The sequence below is a fragment of the Pongo abelii genome, chromosome 1 (genome assembly GCF_028885655.2).
Source record: "Pongo abelii isolate AG06213 chromosome 1, NHGRI_mPonAbe1-v2.0_pri, whole genome shotgun sequence".
NCBI lineage: Eukaryota > Metazoa > Chordata > Mammalia > Primates > Hominidae > Pongo > Pongo abelii.
Genome location: NC_071985.2, coordinates 169,265,280 through 169,284,616, shown reverse-complemented (window position 1 = coordinate 169,284,616; position 19,337 = coordinate 169,265,280). Strand labels below are relative to the sequence as shown.

Below are 19,337 nucleotides of genomic sequence, written 5' to 3'. Positions count from 1 at the left end.
GGGTGTTTGGGGTCTGGGGATGAAGGGTGGAAGGCAGCTAAGTAGCTTAATAATAACAGGTGAGAGAATCTGGGTAAAGTTGGGGCTAAGGTGAGAATTAGGCCCTGTAGGAGTCCAGTGTAGGGAGTTTGCTTGTCGAGTGTGGTGCATGTGGTGAGGAAGCCTGTTTAAAGTTATCTCCTCAATGAAATAAAGCAGCCCCTTCTAGGCAATCTTAATTACTCCCTTTCCTGAAAGAATCTTTTGCAAATGGAAGGTCATGCAATCTGCCTTCTTGTAAGATCTTCAATTTCTCAGAATACAATGAATTCTCTATTACCTGGAGGAGGGGGTAGAAAGGAGCTTCTTTTTAATTAAATTGTCTCTGCAGCAGAAAGTGACTTTATCCCGTCTTTTGAAGTCTTCCAGTTGTCCTCAGCCTGGCTCAAATCACTCTCCTTGAATTCATTGTTACACTAGTGCACCCTGCATTGTGAGTTATAATTTAATGTGAGCGTATCTAATTCCCTAATGAGATGGAAACTCTTTGGGGGTTTATGTTTTTTTCCTGAAATGTTTAATGTCATGCTTTTGAATTAAGAAGGCCTTCTACATATATTTATAGACTGGCTGAGTTTCTCCATATATGTGTTAAGAACTTTCAAATAATTAGAGCACAGCCTCAATTTCAGAATGCCAATGATCTTCTCCAGGGCTTCAGCTTCCCTGAAAGAACAGCTACTCAGGGCCTGTTATTAAATGTTTAAGGTGCCATTTTTTATTAACTTTGAAATAAAAACTGAAATATTTGGAAAATATTGATAAACAAACAAAAAACCCTGAAATAACCCTACTAGTAGTAGTGATAACTACTATTATAATAGTATTTGGAGTATGTCTCTATAGTCTGTCTTCCTTGGCTTTGTGTTTTTGCTTTTCTTTCTCTTTCAATGAATGAGGTCATTTTTTATCACTCATCTGGCAATCTGCTTTCTTCTCCTTAACAATAGATATTTATTAAAAGTGATGATGCTGGAGAATTTCTTTTAGGTTCCTGTTTCAACCCTTGACCCACTGTTTTGCCTTGTTTGCCACTGCCTGCCTTTTCTTGATTTCTGTTTGTCTCTGGATTGACCCATTATTGTGTTCTGATCTCTGATACCTGCATGCATCTTCATAGTAACTTCAAACTTTTGGGAGTGTCTGCTGTGCCCCAGATACTTGTATGTGTTGTACCTGCTTTAAAAATCTCTTTTCGGATAGACTGGGTATTTGTAGTCTCCATGTTACAGATGAGGAATTAATTTGGTGTAGAGATTTCGTAATTTATAAAAGATCATGAAGCTTAGATGGAGCCTGAACTTATGTTTTTATACTCAGCACCGCCTCTAGTATGTGAAACTGCCATCTTTAGCTTCAAACTCCTTCTGGAATACTGATTTTTGGGTGCTGTGTCTAATCAGCTTTCAGCTCTACAATATTCCTTGAAGGGCACCGCAACCCACACCCCTGGGCCAGCATAGTGAATTTTATATTTTTTATTTGAGAGAGAGAGAGAGAGAGAGAGAGTGTGTGTGTGTGTGTGTGTGTGTGTGTTTGAAAAATCAGCTGTGGTTCTTGCTTTCACTCCTCATGGTGAGGAGGTGGCCTACCCCTCACATCTGTTTTCAGCCCCTGTTCCTCAATACCAGAGTTATTTTCTATTAACTCAATGCACCTTTTCTTTGTAATTCTTGTCAATTTTCCCTCCAGCCACCTGCACGGTCTCTGGCTTGCTCTCAGGCTGTGAGTAAGTTCTTTGTATACTTGCTGTTTTCGATAACCTCAGCCCAAGATTTAATGTCAAGGTGGGGGCCCTATTAAAGATGCCATGAATCATCCTGTCTTTGTTTGAAGATTTCTGTGTTGGCAAGTGGGCAGATAGAAGTAGATGTAGGTTTCCCAACCAGATGTACTGGTAGCTGAGATGGGGGCATTCAGCTGAAGTACATTCCTATCATTATTTGGCAAAGAAAGAGCCACTGAGATTAAAAGCATGATCCTTGCTTGTGATCTGGCTTCATCAACGGAATCATAGAGCCTTTGTGTTGGAAAGGGCCTTAAAATCATCTGCAACTATGCGGCTTGATACTTGAGAGAACTGAGGAAATAGATAAAGGAAGTGATGTAAAGTTATAGAATGCCAAACCTTCAACGGACTTTTGACATGACCTAACTCTGCGCTCTTATTTTTGGGGGGAAGAATAGTAAGACCTCTAGAAGCTCACTAACACTCCTAATGTGGCACAGCGTGTAACTGCAGAGCAAGGACTCTGCTGACCACAGGCCCAGGACAGCGGCCTTGGAGGTGAAGTCACTAAGGGGGATCTGTAGGATTTGGCTGGTTACAAGAGCTCACCCGCTATCTCGTCCAGGCTGGCTTCCGTGGGCCTCTGTTGAACTATCAGTCCAGTGTTCTTGCCTCTGTCCCCACAGCCCTGCAGGGGTCTTCTTCCACCTGACAGATGGTGACTGCCTTCTCCAGAGTGGTAGGAGTGAGGGAAACAGTGAGGGGAAATCAGGAAACAGGAAGCCAGGGAGAGGAGCAAGAGGTGTTGGGGCTGTATGTGCTGGCTCTGTGCCTTGGTGTTGTGGGTTTCTAGAGGGTTTTAACTTTGTAGTAAAGACAGGACTTGGGGGAATTCTCCCTGTGGTGGGACAGGAGTGTTCTCCACAGCCTTCACAAAGTATTCCCCGCAAGAACTACTCATCCTTCACGGGCTACTTCTATTGTAGCAGTTCAGTCTTCTGCTGTTTCTTCTGGTACCAGCCTATGGATTGGGTAAGGAGAAAGATCAGGTTTGTAAAGAGATCTTTCTGGTCCTTCCAGTAATAAAGCCCCTTGGACAAGGGCCAGGGAGATTCATCTCCCAGAGACTCCTGTGCTCTAGGTGGTGGTAGAGGCTTCCTGCCAGAAGGATCTGAGGCAGAGGACGTGGATGGTGCCATGCTGGCGTCTCTGTGCATCTGGCAGCGCAACAAAGGACTTCTGTCTGCCCTGCGAGGCTGGGTCGGTAAAACCCACTTCAATTGAAAGCCACCACACTTTAGCAACTTGATAATTAAAATTCTAATATGTGAATTAAAGAAAACAAGGGGCTGTGTTCCTGCCATTTTAAAATACAGCTGCAGTGATTCCACTATTGTTTCCTTTGACAGAGCTGTGGTTTTCCTATACACCTTTGTTTGAGGCTTTGATTCAGATATACTCCCTGCGGCTGATAAGTCCCATGTGTCTACTCATCGGTTAGATGGTGCATGGGGATGATTCTTCTGTGATGTGGAGAATCAAAGATTGTGTCTTCAAGTTCTGTGAAGTGGCTAAGTGACATCTCATCAAGAGCAGAGGTAAAAACAAAACTCATGGAAAAGGTACTTCCTGAGCTCCCTTTTTGTTTCCTAAGTGATTTAAAACAATAAAGGCCAAATCGAAGAGAAAACTTAAGAGCCGATATAGCTGACACCTGGACTTATGGATTGATTTATTTCTGTGAACACTCTGGGAAAATGGCCACTTGTCGCTCTCTGTTATTAATAAAGAGGTCACTTTATCATTAGGCCTTTGAATCTGTATTTAATGGCTAAAGCAGATGTTTATAATTTCTGACTTAGTGTGGCCACCTTATTAATAAAAAAGAACTGATGGAAACAAAAAGGCGTCTTCATTTTTAACTCCAGAAGCGTAACACAAATGCTTTCCAGTCTTTCTTTGTGTGGAGAGCAGACCGAGTGACTGCAATAAGATCCTGTTACACATTTGAAAAAAAGACTTCTGCAGAGTGGAGGTAACTCGGTTTGAATCCTTCTTTTGTTAAACTTTAAAAGAACACTATAAATATATGCCCCTTTCCTTGAAGAAGGTATTTCGAAGGAAGCTTCAGGATTATATTTAAAAGTAAATTAATATTTTAATAACATAAGGAAACTAAAAAACACCTAATTTATTTCAGATAGTGGAGGCCTGTGGTACTTTCTAAAATTATTCTTTTTGCTTAAACTACTGTAAACTGCCTTTTTGGATTTAATTACGAGGCTTAGATGAATGTGCCATGCATCTTATTTTGGTTCTTTTTAAATTCACTTGGAATTTAAAAAAATCAATAATGGCAAAAACGTCTGGTAGTGGATTTCTGCTTGATTTCATCAAGCCTGTATATTCCCCTATAATGGTAAGGAGTTTGAAATCGTGGTTATCATCCTGGAAATTTTTTGTCCCCAAGGGGACAAACCTACATTTGTGAAGACAGAATGATTTAGAATCTTAATGTACTCAGTAAACCGAGTGAACAGAGCAGAAAAATGCTGGGAATTCTTCACATAGGCTCAGAAGAGCTGTTTAATTCGCTTAGATACCTAAAGACTTATTGATATGTCAGGCTGTGGGCAGCATCCTGGGGTCTGTTATGGCAATGAACTCCTGGTCCTTAGGTGACAAGAATGGGATGAGTGTGCTATGCCTGGCTCTGAGATAAAGAAAAAACATGGAATGTTAAGGATCTTAAAGTCTTTAAGGGTTTCTTTGCCCACTAGTTTTCAATCTTTTTTAATTAATGATGCCTTTCAGAGCTGTCCATGGGCCCACATTTAGAAGTGGTTTGAATTTCAAATTATTAATGGTAATTGTTGTTTTCCGTTTTAATTAACCAAAGGCATGTATAACAACCCATTCAGTTCATTTGTTTATTGATTTGTTCATTTATTCTTCAATATTTAGTTTGTATTTACTTTTGGCTTGGCACCATGCCAAGCACAGGGATGCAGAGGAGTTTGTGATGGCCACCAGTCTTGTTTAAAATGCCTAAAATAGGGTCAGGAGCAGTGGCTAACACCTGTAATCCCAGCATTTTTGGAGGCCGAGGCTGAAGGATCACTTGAGCTCAGGAGTTTGAGACCAGCCTTGGCAACATAGTGACACCTCATCTCTACAAAAAATAAAAAAAGTTAGCGGGGTGTGGTGGTATGCGCCTGTGGTCCCAGCTACTCCAGAGACTGAGGTGGGAAGATCACTTGAGCCCAGGAGGTCAAGGCTGCAGTGAGCAGTGATGCTACCCCACACTCCAGCCTGAAGGACAGAGTGAGACCCTGTCTCAAAAAAATAAATAAAAATAACTAAAGTGCTCCGCAACAGCGGATGGATTTTTGTTTTTCCTACCATCTCAGATTCCTGGATATCTAGACCAATCCATTGCTAAGCCATCATGTTTTGTTTTCTTTTTTAAACTTTGAAATATTTTAAGTGTACAGAAAAGCAAACAAAAGTGACAAAACCCATTTCAGATACAAATATTTTTTATTTGTTTCAGATTTTTAAAAGAAATAAAACATTATAGATACAACAAAAGCTCCCAGTGTACCCCCCTAAATCCTGTCTCTTTTCTTCTCCAGAGATAATCTGTCCTCTAAATGTGATGTCTTTTCATTCCCATGCATGTTTTTATATTTTCGCTCTCTGTGCATAAATACACTGAGTGCTACTAAAAATAGTGCTTTGCCTATTTTAAAATTGTGTATAAATGGGAACTTACTGTACCTGTCATGTATCTTGCTATTTTTGCCCAATGTTATGTTTTTGGTATTAACCTAGTTAATTTAGGAATTACATGTTGATCTAAGAAGTTATTTTAGTTGCTGTGCAGTAAGTATGCTATTGTATGACCATTTCACAATTAATGTACCCATTCTTCTGTCTTCATTTTTTGTGTATTATAAACAATGTTGCCATGAAAACTTTGACTTGTCTTTCTGTAAAAATGTGCGAAGTTTTTCTAGGCCAAATACCTAGGAATAGAATAGAGTATGCATGTCTTCGGCTTCCCTAGGTGCTGTGGAATTGCTCTCCAACGGCCTTATGCCAGTGTGAGCTCCTTCCTACAGGATATAAGTTCCCGTTGCTCTTTACCCTTTCTAACTCTTGGTATTGAAAGTATTTTTAGATTTTGCTTATTCAACAGGTATGAGATAAACTTTCACAGTTTGGATGTATAAAGATATGTCAAGTTGAGTAAAGATGTTAGAGCAAAGACTGGAGATTTTTTTTTCCTTTTCCTCCTGTTCTAGGACATTGTTCTAGCTATATTATAGGGCAGATTTGAGTTTCTGCTTGGATAGAATTATCCTCATCAAAGCCTACTTTGGCCCTAATTAGTTTGCTATACATCCATTGTACACAGAACACATTATGTACATTTCTAAGGAATTGAAGAGACAAAGTCCAAACTTATGGAACCTATGTTGGGGGTGCATAGCAGGAGATACTGGGGCCCAATTTACAGTAGGTTCATTGCACTGGCCAGTGAATTCAGGGACCTTGCTCTCTATACCAGCAGAGATTGCTGCCTGTGTGGCTTTTTGGGTTTTTTTTGGTTTGCTTTTTGTTTGTTTGTTTGTTTGTTTGAGACAAAATCTTGCTCTGTCTCCAAGCTGGAGTGCAGTGGCACGATCTAGGCTCACTGCAACCTCCGTCTCCCGAGTTCAAGCAATTATCCTGCCTCAGCCTCCTGAGTAGCTTGGACTATAGGCGTGTGCCACCATGCCCAGCTAATTTTTGTATTTTTAGTAGAGACGGGGTTTCACCATGTTGGCCAGGATGGCCTCAATTTCTTGACCTGGTGATCTGCTAGCCTCGGCCTCCTAAAGTACTGGGATTACAGGCGTGAGCCACCGTGCCCGGCCACTTTTTGGGTTTTAATGTCCATAAAATGAGAGATTGCATTAGTCATTCCTTCTTCAAGTGCAGGTTTTCTTTTCTGCTTTCAAAATTCCATGCTTCTAAGTGGCGTTGACCCTTGGTACTTTAAAACATCTTAAAAATCGCTAATACTTAATTGGTATTGAGAACAGAGGAACTTAATGCAGGAGCTACCACTAAGTGAAGAGCAGTTAAAAAATGCTAAGAAGTCACCTTCAAAATTCTGATCTAATTAAAATTATGTAAAAAAAGACCACCATCACTCATGTATAAAGATGACAGGGAAAAATAACAATGAATAGACTGTGGGTGATTATTCCCCTCATTGTCCCATTTTTCTGTTTTCCAAAGCTTTTTTAATGGACATGGAGTAATATTCTTGGAATAAAATACTAAGCATATGCAAACAATTATAAGCTCATTTGGTACGAAAATAAGAATGCGATTTACACAAAACATGTGCTGGAAGAAGGGGAGAACACCTGTATATGAAAAATGATTTGTAATGATTTTGTAAATGATCCTATAATCCTTCCTTGGGTTAAGGTTGGTGGATGATAAGTGTTTTTCTTTAGGTTTTGCTGCTGGAAAGATCCAGGGAAGATGGAAGACAAATAGACTGGCATCTTACCTAAAAGCAGTGGCACAGCAGGTGGTAGAACAATTTGAGCTTCGCTCATTGGGTTTTAAGACCAAAAGAAAAGGCAGAACTAAAGAGATTTTATTCATTAGGTCATGTAGATATTCCTGTTCCAAAGGCATATGACAAATCCCTCAGAGTTGAAGCAATCATGATGCCTACCATATATTAAGCATTAAATATACATATATTTTTCAATTCTGGAATAGCTGTGAATGTGGGAATAACTGTACTGACTGACAGGGGAGAGATCAGATAGTTTAAGAAACTTGCCCCATGTGCACAGCTCATCAGTGGTGCTGCCTGGACTCAGCCGCCATCTGTTTCACTCTGCTGGGGCATACGTGTATGTGTACCCTTGCCCTGGCAAACTCTTCCTTTTGTAGAGCTGAAGGCAGCCCCCTGCAACTTTCCTATATATTTATTCTCATCCTGCCCTCCTGAGCACCCAGCCTTAGAAGTCTGCTCCCTCTTTCACACAACAGCCTTTCTGATCTTCAAAGAGGGCTATCGTGTCCATTTGTCCACTTCTCCCGTCTCGGTCTGTCATCTTGGAAAAGCTCAGAGAGGTGTTTTTATTCACAGATGCCTTGAGAAATTTCATGGTTTTTAGACTCATGCTGAGTTTGTCCAGATGTGCCAATATTTGTCTTATATGATACAAATTAATTGTCCAGAAGAGGAAGAAACCTTTGTAGACACTCACTAATGCAAACCAGTTCCTTTGAGTATTGATGGAAGGAAAAACACTAAAAAATGAAACAGATCATTTTCACTGGGAGAGTGTGGTTGTTGAATTCACATTCTACTTTTAGGACAAATCTGTAGCATGACAGTTCAGTCTTACCACATGCATTAACCATGGGAAACCTAGGGTGACATTTGTAATAGAGTCCTGCTTTTCTGTAAGGACTTTATACAGATGGAGAAAGTATGATACTCATACATTTTATTACCAAGTTCTGTGGCCCAAGGTTTACAGCATAAGGTGGCAAATAATTTAGCTCCACTCAGATTTGGAAGAGTAACTATTATTATTATAAGTAAGATTTAAACTTAGGGACAGGTACATACTCTTTAAGGAGAGTTCTAAGACTAAGATGTTGTATCATTATCAGTACCTGGCATAAATATGTGTATCTGAGTTCTCTTTGAGAATCGTAAGGGAAAAGATGTCTAATATGATTTAACCTCAAGACATTAACAATGATTACACCCATCCCCTGCTCCCAGCATCATAGTCACCAACTGCGGCAACAGCTGCTGCTAAAGTTTTTTGAACTCCTGTGGTATGCCTGGTGATGTACTTTATATCAGCTAGCTCATTCTCAAAACTTGAGAACACACTACATATACCATAGTAAGTACTATTGTTAGCCTCGTTTTATAGATGAAAAAACTGAGAGGTTAAATATTCTGCCCAAGATCATATATAGGTTGGGTATCCCTAATCTGAAAATCCAAAACCCAAAATGCACCAAAATCTGAAACGTTTTGCATGCCAACATGATGCTCAAAGGTGCTCCTTGGAGCATTCAGATTTTGGATTTTTGGATTAGGAATGCTCAGCTGGTATAAACGCATATATTCCAGAATCTTGAAGACATCTGAAACATTTCTGATCTCAAGCATTTTGGGTAAAGGATACTCAACCTGTATCTTGTATATAGTAGAGTGAGAGTCTAGCTTATGCTTTGCTCTTACATCTTGTTTCTTTCTTCAGCAAAATAGTCTGTAAATTGAACATTAAACAGTGCACTGGGGACACAGTAAGGAATCTTTCATTGCCAATGGAGCATGAATGAAAAGTTTCCAAATATGAGGTTTCCTTAGTGAAACACTATTTTTAGGAAAACTATTAAACCAAGGCTTATGATAAATGATCATTCCACATCCGAATATACCTCTCCTGTATTAGCATAATTCTCTATTAAAATCACAGCTGAAATTCCTTCATTCTAAGAGATGGATAAAAACTGTACGGTTTCATGTAAAGATCGCCAGCTTCCCAGAACTAGGATGATAGGAATTTTAACTAATGCTGCTGTGACTGTGGTCTAGACTCTTACTCTCTCTGGATCTCAGTGGGCCCATCTGTAGAATGTGAGCATTGGCCTCTGTGATCATGAATGTTCCTTCTAGCTTTGTATGTTGCATAGTGCATGACTGCTAGCTTCAGGAAAAATAAAATGTTTTCAATGGAAATATCAGATCACCAACCTGATTCCAGTGAATTTTTTTTTATTCACTGAGGCTTTATGTCATATAAAAATATATGACGTATTACCGCTCTGCTGCCCATCTATTTAAGGCATTCTTCAATAGACTTGTCAGGGCTTATCTAAATCTTAGCACCACTTAGGTGTGGCTGATTGCTTGGCAGGAGGAGGTTCCTGCGTTTTCTTCCTCCTGTGTATTAGTGAATTGAAATCAAGGGGAAAACTGCTTGGCTTTCTGCTTCCTTCCATGGTAGGTAGACTTTTCTACATATTTTCCAGCAGTTCTTTTTGACAGCCAAGTCTGGAAACAGGGCAGGATGGAGGTTTTACAAATAGGTGACAGTTGTTTGTCTCGTGAATTTCTTCTATTTCCTTTCCCTAGTGGAGTTAACTGCCTCCTTCCTACAACAATCTGAACATACTTCCATCACAGAGTATCTAGCAGTGTGAGCAATAGCCATTTCTCTCTTTTACCTCTTCTAGATTCTAAACCCATCATAGGTAGAGATAGAACATGTCTGTGCTTAGATAGTATCTGGCGCATACAGATTGCTCAATTAATGGTGAATGAATGAATAAAGAAGAAAAAGTGATGAAAGAAGAAAAACTACAGTCATCTCTTGGTATCTGTGGCACATTCGTTCCAGGACCCTGATGGATGCCAAAATCCATGGATGCTCAAGTCTCTGATATAAAATGGCATAGTGTTTGCATCTAACCTACATACATTCTCCTGTGTACTTTAAATTATCTCTAGGTTACTTATAATACCTAATATAATATAAATGCTATGTAAATAGTTGTTACACCATATTTTTAAATTTGTATTATTTTTTATTATTATTTATTTACTTATTTTTCCAAATATTTTTGATCTGTGTTTGATTGAATCCATGGGTATGGAACCCGGGGATATGGAGGGCTGACTAGATATACTAATGAACACTACTTTGGATTATATGAAAATACCCATTTATGAAAGGACAATTCAAATGTTTCCTCTTTGACTATTCTTAACCTGACCTCCCAACTTGAAGTAATCTGTTCCTCTCCTCTAAACAGTTATGTGTACTGTGTGTTTGGTAATTAATTATGTACTGACTCATGACATTTGTTTCTGTTCTTATAATACTTTTTGATTTTCAAATACCTTATGACTTTGTTTTTTATTACAATTTGTTTTCCCATCAAGATTGTAAATTCTTGGAGGCAAGGGCGATTATGAAATACTATATTTGATACTTAATTTTCTCCTCTCCTTTGGGGGCTCCAGTTACATGTATATTAGGCCAGTTGAAGTTGTTCCTCGACTCACTGATTCTGTTTATTTTTTTAATTCCCTTTTTCCCTCTGTATCTTATTTTGGATAGTTTTGATTTTTGTGTTTTCAAGTTTACTCATATTTATCCTCTGCAATGTCTAATCTGATGTTAATCCCATCCAGAGTATTTTTCATTGCATACATTGTAGATTTCACCTCTAGAAGTTTGATGTAGCTCTTTTTTTTTTTTTTTTTGAGACGTAGTCTTGCTCTGTTGTTAGGCTGGAGTGCAGTGGTGTGATCTCGGCTCACTGCAACCTCCGCCTCCCCGGTTCAAGCGATTCTCCTGCCTCAGCCTCCCAAGTAGCTGGGACTATAGGTGCACACCACCACGCCCCACTAATATATATATATATATATTTTTTGTATTTTTAGTAGAGATGGGGTTTCACCATGTTGGCCAGGATGGTCTTGATCTCTTGACCTCGTGACCCACCCATCTCGGCCTCCCAAAGTGCTGGGATTACAGGTGTGAGCTACCACGCCCTGCTGATGTAGCTCTTTTTCATATCTTCAGTGTCTCCACTTACTTTTGAACTTAGAGAATATAGTTATAATAACCATTTGAATGTTCTGTCTGCTAATTCTAACATCTGTGTCAGTTTTGATTGATTTTTTTTTTCCTCCTCATCAGGGGTTATATTTCCCTGCTTTATGAATGCCTGGTAATTTTTGATTAGATGCCAGACATTGTGAATTTTCCTTGTTGGGTACTGGCTATTTTTGTATTCCTGTAAATATTTTTGAACTTTGTTCTGGAATGTGTTTAAGTTGTTTAGAAGCAGTTTGATCCTTTTGGAAAGTCTTGCTTTGAAGATTTGGAAGACTGAAATAGTTGTACTTAGTCTAGAACTAATTATTCTCCATGACAGTGAAAACACTCTTCTATGTGCTCTCCTCGTTGCCTGGGGAATCATGAGGTTTTCCAATCTGGAAATATCTTTTTGGATATTTCTTTCCCCAGTGTTGGGTAGTTGCCACACATGTATGCACTGATCAGCACTCTGCTGAATACTTGAGGAGGATTCTCTGTGGCTCTTTCTGCAGCTCTCTTTTCTCTGATACTTGGCCTTGCAAACTCTAGTTGCCTTGGTCTCCCTGGACTGTTAGCTCAATTCACTCAACTCAGACAATTCACTCAACTCACTGAGCTCTGCCTGAGTTCTCCCTTTCCTCCAGACACCTTGAGCTGGAAATTCTCTCAGGCAGTAAGCTGGAGGACTCGTAGGATTTGTTTCATTTGCCTTCCTTCTTCCAGGGATCACTGCCCTTTACTGACTGTTATCCCAGTCTTGACAATTATCCTGTTACTCCAACTTGGCCAGAAATGGAAGTGATACATTTTATTCTTTCTGTCTGAAATAATCCTCCATCCCCAATGTTTAAAAACTGCCATCCTTGACTCCATGTGACTGTGTTAGGAGCCCTTTCTCTGGTCTCCCATCATACCTGTGCTTACAGTAACTTAGTGTGGCACTCCTCTCCCTGTGTTGTTCTTGCATTTTTTTAACCCTCTCTTTTCTCGTTAGATTTTATTTCCTTGAGGACAGAGAATGTCTTTAATCTCGGGATTTCTAACACCTAACATAGACTCAGGCGTGTAACAGTTGCTCAATAAGTACTTGTTGAATGAATGAATGAATAAATAAATAGGATTCAATTTTCAAAGTATCTGTTGTTGAACAACTTTCAGAAGTTTTTTTTTTTTTACAGAAATGAGATTAGACATGCATCTTCATATATGCAATTGAAATCTCTCTTAAATTTCTAGATAATCAGTTGTTGTTGATGGCTGGGACATGGTTTTTACCTATTTATTTTTTGTAGCCTCTCCTTAGAAGGTGTTAATAAAAGCCACCTAGTTGATGCTTGAAATAACACGTGGAGGTAAAGGGACCAAGAACAGAATAGCCGTATTCTATAAACAAACAAAATGAAGACTAACTTTTAGGTATCTGTTTTATGATGGACCCTCAGGTGTGGTATATCCCAAGTCTGCCAGGAGGTTATTCTTATCTGAAGTGCCTTTTCCATGTCAGATGTACTTAGATGCCTTTTATCCAGGTAGATTCAGATGGTCTGCAAATAGCTCTATGGATTTGGTATTGGAAAACTTCATGGTTCCCCAGGCATGGGGAGAGCACATAGAAGAGTGTTTTCTCTGTCATGGAGAATAAATAGCTGTGAGTCGGTGCCTTCTTATCAACTGGAGACAATTGACAGTGGATATGTGCCACTAGAGTTATGGTCAAGTGCAAGTTCATACTATATTTGGATCTTTAAGAGTAGGTAGAATGAACCATATTTGGTAAGCCTCTTAAGACTGTCTTGCTCCATTTCCTCAGCAGCTCTTGGTTACCAAAGGTGACTCTGGAGCCCCACCTCCAAGTCCCCCAGATCCCCATCCTGCACAGTTGGCATGATGGAAATGGCTTGAGGTTCTTGTTCTTTCAGATTCAGTGTTTTCATCTATGCAGTAGGATATAAGTAGGATAAGATGTAATTTGTCAGGTTGCTATGAGGAATAAATGAAGTAATAAATGTTAGTTGCCTATCACAGTTTCAGGCACATGGGAACCCTCTCCCCATTCCCCCAAACTTAATTGAAAAGATAGCCATCAGCCTCTGAAGTTGAATTGTGCTGAGTGGTTACTAACATTAAAGACATATGGAGTTATTGTATCTGTATCTTTCACTTATCAGCTTTTCCTTGAAGGTTTAATGTGTGTTCCTTTGCTTTTAGGCCCCATGTTTATTTTCCTGAAATGGTGTCTTCTTGACTTAAAGTACAATCTTTGCTTTTTTGTTTTTTTTTCACTGCTCTTGCCTGGTGATCCAGTTGTTTAAAGACATCTCCATCCTTCCCTATCCTTTCCCTTTCAAATCTATGGCCCAGACTGGGGGTGGCTTTAACTAACAACACCACTTTGCATTAGTTAAGTAGAATGGAATTTCTCATTCTACCTCTCAGCTATTGATGAAACCTTTCCCTGATGCACAAATTAAAACTGGGTGTATTTTGCATATTTTCCTAGAATGACACAGTGATTCTGTGGCTAAACCAAGATTAGACCCTACCACTTTAAAAAATCTGACTTTTTGCTTAAAGCGTAAACTATGTTGCTTCTAAAACTACTAGTTGAATTTAACTTTCAAGTGTACTTTGTATTTAAATCTGATGATAGTGTTGTTTCTCCTTCTGTCTTGTTTAGATGAGGGTATTTTCTTCACTTCCCTGACCCTAGTGCCTCAGTGACCTAGGCAGCAAGTTTTTTGATGCTGTCCAGAATGCTAATTAAGATATTTATTCTCTTTGGCCCTATTGTTTATGATACTTGTAATTATGTCTATTAGATGGTAATCTCTGTTATCTCCTGCTATACTAAGTGTAGTACTCTGCACATAAAGAAATGTGTGAGTATGTGAATGTATACTCACATGTTTGAATAAATGTGAATAAATCAATATATTTATATAGTTACTGATTTAAATGTATTCCATCTTGGGATGTGAGATGGGATAATTGAATAAGAAATTAGCCTGTGTGTGTTAAGGTAGTCAAAGTTTTTATGGTACCTTTGTACAAACTGCCCCTTCTGTTGTGTGTGTGCTGACCCAAGTCATGATGCTCAGCATGACTAGAGGAGTCCTGGTGTGTTTCTGTCCTCACTTGCTCCCTGGGTTGGGCGCCCCTCTGCAGGGTACAACCAACACAGTTGTATGAAGACCCTCTGACTTTCATTTTCTGGCTGGCTGGGGGTTTTGGTGTTGAGTGCTTTTAAGGAAGACAGTCACCTTATCCTACTCAATGTTTTCTTGAAGTGCAGGCCCTGTGAAGATGAAGATCCCCTATTCTATTTTGGGGACACTTTTGTGATGCTTTTATCTGTCTCTCCAGAGTCTGATTTAATGAAAATATGTACCTCCCTCACCACATTCTGCAAAGCTTATTTGAGTTTTTAAAATTTAATAGTAGATATGTTAGTACATGTTGATTCTAGTGCCCAGCACATAGTTTCTGCTCAATACTTAGCTATAATTATTAGTTTATTTAAATTGCCTTAATCATTCATGCAATAAGCAAATGTCCCCCCTGTAGGCTCTTCTCCAGCTCTTGGATACAGACGTGGGTAAAGCTTGGAGCTTGTGTATAAGCAGTAGGGTTGATCGCCTGCCAGTTCACTGGAGAGATGCCATGCTTGGAGGGTGGACTGACTGTAAGGCCCTCCCAGTTGCCAGACTCTAGGCTTCTAATGTGCCCTCCCTTACTGTATGGCTGGTCAATGCATGGCACTAGAAAGTGCAAAGGCTTCAGTGTTGAATGAGTATGGATTTGAATCTCAGCTGTGTTGTGGACTGTCTCTGAGCTTCAGTCTCTTCCTCTTAGAATGAGAATAATAGGGTAGTTGCAATGTGTCATTGTTAATTAGGCCCTGGGCTAAGTTTTTTACTCTTGTGATTTTATGAAATCCTCAAATAGCCCTGTGAGGTGTATCTTGTTAATATCTGTATTTTATAGATGAGGAGCCTGAGGCACAGAAGGGTGAAGAAACTGGCCTAAGTGGTAGAGCTTTTCACTGAACCCAGGCCTATTAGAGAGCAGAGGCCACATTCTTCACTGTTATGCAGTGTCATGCTATGTTATCTGTCCAGACATGTTACGATTCCTGGCACGCAGGATCAGAGCAAATAGTAGCTATTATTCTTATTACTATTATTGTTCTAAAATTCAGGCCTTTCTTCACCACACTGACACCGAGTAATATATATAGTAGCTGTTCAATAAAACTTTATTGGATTTAATTGGTTATGAATTTTATGTGTGAGAAGGTGGTTAACTTTCCTACCTGTAAGGAGAAATGCTCAATAGAATATCCTAAAATGGGGGAAGTTATGAAAATATAAAATAACAACCAGAGAGGGAAACTAGTTTATGAGATTCTGTATTAGAAAGCTGGAAAGAAGTTTTTAATAAGAAGAATGGAGGCCAGGCGCAGTGGCTCACACCTGTAATCCTAGCACTTTGGGAGGCCGAGGTGGGCAGATCACGAGGTCAGGAGTTTGAGACCAGCCTGGCCAACATGGTAAAACCCCATCTCTACTAAAAATACACACACACAAACAAACACACATACACACACACACACACACACACACACAAATAGCCAGTTGTGGTGTCATGAGCCTGTAATCTCAGCTACTCAAGAGGGTGAGGTAGGAGAATCGCTTGGACCTGGTAGGTGGAGGTTGCAGTGAGCAGAGATCGCGCCACTGCACTCCAGCCTGGGCAACAGAGCAAGACTCTGTGTCGGAAAAAAAAAAAAAAAAAAAAAGAAGAATGGAAGGGTACAATCTGGTGGTAGACACCATTTGAAAATATTCTGGCTAGCAAATAGTGTTTTTGAGTAAAAGAAATAGACATGACGAATCAGTTATGTGGCCGTCCCTTATAACAATGATGAACAGATAGAAGGGTGTGCAATCTTTAAAGTTTAGAAACAAATTTGTCCTTCTGACATCTTCCCTTCTCTTGACACACGGTTGGTAATGGCCAAGATTCTGTTTTGCCTTATGGAGTTTTGAGTGAATTGAATTAAGTTGTCTTGAAAATAGCTGGGCCAGAAAATAAAAAGGTTTTCTGTCTTTGGAAAGGGGCTTTACTCCAGGGAAGAACACAGCTGTCCAGGAGGAATCTGGGACTGTTGAGTCCAGAAACTTCGATCCTTCTCCACCCTTTCCCCAGTGTTTCACCAGCAGAAAAAGAATGTTATTAAAGTCTGTGATGAAACAAAGCTGCACACTGAGACGTGGCTGCCAGAACTTTTATTTTTATGGTTCTCTTGAGTTTGGGGAGAAATAATTAAATGTTGCAAATGTAAAAGTTGGGAGTAACATTTTCCATTTTGCCAACAGTCATTCCTTTGGTTTTCCCTTGGATTTTATTTATTTCTTTCTCCTTTTGGGCATTGCTCTGTCATAGCCTGCTTGAGTGTTGTGATGTTACATAGCCAAGAACATTGTGTAGCAGTGCCTGGTTTTGCCACGAGACAGGTCTGTAGGAAATACCACTGCCACTGCCGCCAAGCACATTGAACTGACTGTGCTCAGGAATACTTCACCAGTAGGCTTACTGGAAGGTATGTCTTTCTGCATCCGTGATTTGCAGAGGGGCATATGATTGCCTTGCTGTTGGAAACATAGGAAATATGGTTTTTGGGAATTCTACTTTGAAATAATGGTACTCATCAATGCAGTAGGAAACTACAATATCAGGATGTTAAGAAGGGGTTCAAAAGGTTTTAGGAAATCTTGAAAGATAAATGCCCATTCCAATTGAGCCAGTAGGTCAGTCTTCTTAGGGTTTCTGTGATAACATAGGACTTTAGAGTGGAGATGCCTTTCCTAACAAGTCTAGGGTTGATTTTATGTATTTGCTAAGATTCATTAAAATAAAAAAAGGCATATTCTATAAGGAAAAATAATATTAATGGTATTTTAATTAAGCTTAAGCTATAAATAATGGTTATCACATAATTTTTATTTATTATTCTTTACCTTATTTCAGGGTCTTTCTTACGGTGAAGTTTCAATAAAATGCTTAGAACTACATTTTCCTGGCCAGGCGCAGTGGCTCATGCCTGTAATCCCAGCACTTTGGGAGACCGAGGCGGGTGGATTACTTGAGCTCAGGAGTTCGAGACCAGCCTAGCCAACATGGTGAAACCCTGTCTCTACTAAAAATACACAAAATTAGCCAGGTATGGTGGCACATGCCTGTAATCCCAGCAACTTGGGAGGCTGAGGCAGGAGAATCACTTGAACCCAGGAGGCAGAGGTTGCAGTGAGCCAAGATCATACCACTCTATTCCACCCTGAGAGATAGAGTGAGACTGTCTCAAAAAAAAAAAAAAAATTTTGTTTTATTGCAGGCAGGATACATTTCAGAGGCTTACTTCACCTTCTCTGTCTGATCTCCGCCAAATATCTTGGCTTTGTATTTCCCATAACCCATCTGATCTTCATGTAGCTATGAAAGAAGTACATCTTTGAAAGTAGAATTTTGAGTAAAGAAACCTGAGAGTTAGGGAGAGATGACCAGGTTCCATGGCTCCTTATTAATTTCACCTTCAAGCCACGTACTGCCTCTTCTTGGGCCCTTGATCTACCGCTGAGCATATCTTTTTCTTTCTTGGTGTGAATTCTGCCTCTCGGTATAAGTGGTATTTGTTAATTTAACTCTGACATAAACATGGGAACACTCGCCTCAGTGAGTCTGTAAAATGTCTCAGTGTCATTGTCTGTAAAATGGGGTTATAAGGTATTTCCTGACCTACTTAAGGTTACCGTGAGGATTAAGTGATAATGTACAAAGAAGACTTTTAAAAATTAATATTGGAGTATAGTATAAGCATAGTGACATACAATGAATTATAATCAATAATAAATTGAATTTCACTTTGGGACCTCATAAAATTTGATTCCTTTCAGCTCTATCAAGGACAGCATCTTGCCTAGTCACTTTCTTTTTTTTTTTTTTTTTTTTTTAAGAAAAGCTAGGTGCTTGTCCAATGTCACAAAGCAAGTTAGGGTAGAGGTAGGGCAAAAGTCCTGATCTCCTGACTCCCACACCAGCAGGATGCTTAGTTGTGATTTCTGCCTTGCTTTACCACTTGGGTCATCTTTCAGTGAAGGAGGTAACTATCTCTTCTTTCTTGAGTTAAAATGATACCTTAGTAGAAGCAAAGAACACTATCACTTTAGTTCTTTTCAGCCTTCGTTTGCTGTTGCCTTCTGTGTCTAGGTGTGCTGAGCTGGCATGAAGGTGACAAGTATGATAGATTCTGGCCTCTAAGGGGCTGTCAAGTCTAGTGAAAGGAGGTAAATGAGTAAACAGATAGACACTTGGGAGTCTTGAGTTTCTGGTGCTGGTCCTTACACACAGGGTCTATCTGGGCAAGTCGTGCCTGTCTTTGGGCTCAGGTTTCCCAGCTGCACACTGAGGTCCTGGACTAGATGTACAGAATGATCATGATCACTGAGGTCCCTTCTAATTTGTCACCATCTATGGGTCTGTGATAATCCAAAGCTGTGCGCTTGCCAGCTGAAACTGAAATGAAGGAAAGCGATTAATTCATTTCACAAACTGAAATGAAGGAAAGCTATTAATCTGATGGCATATTTTTCTTTATTTGTGATAAGTTTCACAGACTACATTTTCCAGCATTCAACACTGCCATTGTATTGTATTGTACTGGAACATAGATGGCGATACTTGTTCAGTTAACCAAATGGTCAACTTTGCAGAAATAGCAGAAGTGGACATCTCATGATAATTTAATACAGGACACAAAAATCAATGCTAGCATTAACTACTATTTTTGGCCTTTCTGCAGTGTTTTTCTGATAGGAACCTTTATATTAAACCACCTTCTTTTTTTCCTAAAAAGGACC

General features: G+C 39.5%; 1 protein-coding gene across 2 annotated transcripts in view; it reads left to right on the top strand.

The window, feature by feature from the left end:
* The window catches only part of ROR1 (receptor tyrosine kinase like orphan receptor 1), a 409,096-nt gene that overhangs the window by 72,957 nt on the left and 316,802 nt on the right, over positions 1 to 19,337 (top strand). The window lies entirely within an intron of this gene.